The following is a 2,715-nucleotide window of genomic DNA, read 5'->3' as shown; positions in this document are numbered from 1 at the left end:
ACACCCCCCACAGCAGTACGCTGAGAAGCAACCTGGCCTGTTTCTCCTACTCAGAAACTTGTGCTGGCTGGAGGTGCCTGAAGACCACGTTCGACTTGGCACACCAGGCTTAAGATGGTTATTGTTATCTTTCACATATTCAGAATTCCCCCCTCCCTCCAACAGCCCTGGCCCCTCTCTGCTGTTTCACACCCCTGTCACCCTGATTTGGCTTTCCCCTCCTTACTCTCCCAGGCAAACTATAGCTTGTCCCCAAAGTGGACTGACACCCCGTTGGACCTTCCTGACAATGGTTTTACTTTTGTCCTCTCTCTATTCTGCTGTTTCCCATGGTGTATCAAGGTTATCTACAAGAAACAAGGCAGAGCAGTGATTAGGGAAGCTGGATCTCTGGCAAACCTTCCGGGTTGGAATCCTGCTAGCTTTTTAACCTTAGCTAGGCAAGTTACTTAACTATGCCTCCCTTTCGTGGTCCTAAAAATGAGAACAATTTATAGCACCTGTGTTACAGGATTAAATTAGATAAAATAAGTAAAGGGCTTTAAGTTGTACTTAAAATACAGTGTTAACTAAAATCTCCCTCTCTAGACTACCAGGAACTTAATGTCAGATCCCAGAGAGTGTGTGGTCAATACTGAATTGATCACCCTAGACTGTATCTACTGCTTGCTTTTACTTTTCTACCAACTGCCATCTGTGTGGCAGTTCTGCATTACAACTCTCCGGGACTAGCCCTAAATTATCTTTTAAATGGTCTTTTATCCCTAGTTGGGAATACTTCAAAACATGTACTTCTCAACAGTCTCAGCCAGTGGCTATGAGAAGGAAAAGCTCAGAGTACAGCTGACTTCCTTCTCTTGAGATATATTCAGTCTACTCTGTAGGAGTAAACAGGAGAATTTCCTCTTATTCCCCAATGCCCACATTTGTTTCCCATTTTATGCTGCTGCTGGTCAGAACTTATAAGGGAGTGAGAATTATCTGTGAGGGCTCAAAAGGTAAATATAACCATCATTTCTCAAATGGCAAAGTGTTATTTCTTATGGCAGCATTTCTGAGCATTTCATATATACCCAGAGATTAATTCATAGACGTTACAACAAAAAGATTGGTCCCACTGACAAATAACTGGGGAATGCTGAGTTCCATATACAGACAGGGTTCTGTAGAAGTCCTCAGAGCTTTTGATAAGCTAATATGCATTCTCTGTGCAAAAAGAAAGGGGAATATACAGCTCTCCTCACACTTTGTTGTACCCCCCATCTCTACCCTGCATACACACCCAGCACGACACTAAACTTGAACAGGACAGAATTTGCTCCAGGAAATGCTGCCCTCCAGGCCTCTTGCTTGTCTTTTATTTTTGTTTATACTTTGTTTTGTCATATAGGAGCTTAAATTTTTGATGTTGTCAAAGGTACCTGTTATTTTCTTTATGATTTTTACTTTGGCTTCTAAAAATAAAGAACCTTCCCTAAATTCACAAAGATACTCTTTTTGTGAGAAGAGAATAAATTTTCTTATAAAACTTTTGTAATTCCTTCACATCTAGGCGATTTGTGTGTGTGTATGCCAAGCTGGTGGTTTCATCTTTCCCCTCTGATGTACAATGCAAATAGTATCACAGACTACATTTCTGTCTCTGTGTGTGTGTGTGTGTGTGTGTGTGTGTGTGTGCGCAGGTTGTGCATCAGTTAGGATTAGGTTCAGCTGCTTCAACAAGATAGAAATGTCTTTCTTTCTTACAGTGTGCAGGTAGGTAGTCTAGGGCTCCTGTGACTCTCTACGCACACTTTCTGTCTTGTTGCTTGGCCTTACGTGGTCTTGCTCTCATGGTCCAATATGGCGATATCTGCATTCCAGGCAGCAAGAGGCAATGATAGTAATAGAGCACAAATGAGCCAACTCTCAGAGGATTCCAGAAGCTGCCATGGGGCACTTCTGCTTACATGCTATTGGCCAGAGCTGGGAAATTGGGTCTTTTTTCTGGCTATCATGTGCACAGCTAAAAAGTCCATAAAATGTTAGAGGACAGCAGATGTTGGGAGGCTGCAGCCATCTCTGCCAAGTCTGTTTCTGGACTATTCTGTTCCAATGAGATGCCTGAAAATCTTTTTTCCTAATACTTTGAAATTTTTGTTTATTAGAAAATTAAAATATAAAAAATAACAAGCAAGAAAATAATCAGCCATACACCACCAGAATCAGCCACAGATAATATGTCTATCTACCCCTTTTAAAGAAAAATTGTATATATTTAGGTGATATATGTACATTTTAAATAATTTGAACAATACAGAGAAGTTTAAATTATCCCAGTCCCACCACCCAGAAGTGACCATTATGAACACTACATTTATATCATTCCAGAAAATTTTCTTTCTACATTTACTGATAGGAAGAAAGATAACAGAGATATTTTATAGGAATCTGGGCCATAATACAGATGCTATTTAAATTAAAAGTACTTAATTTTACTTGAATTTAAAAGAAAAAAAAGAAGTTGAAACTGAAGAAAGAGCTGAACTTCAAAGAATGTTTCTTGACCACAAGAGATATTAATTCCTAAAAGATACCTCTGAGGTTAAACAAAAATTGTAAAAAAAAACACTGAGGTTAGAGTTATTTTCTGAAAATGCACATTTCAATGACATATGAGTGTGTGTGTGTGTGTGTGTGTGTGTGTGTGTGTGTGTGTGTGTGTGTGTGTTCAGT

This window comes from Cebus imitator, unplaced genomic scaffold (assembly GCF_001604975.1).
Source record: "Cebus imitator isolate Cc_AM_T3 unplaced genomic scaffold, Cebus_imitator-1.0 Scaffold76, whole genome shotgun sequence".
NCBI lineage: Eukaryota > Metazoa > Chordata > Mammalia > Primates > Cebidae > Cebus > Cebus imitator.
Note: the sequence above shows the minus strand (reverse complement) of the source record.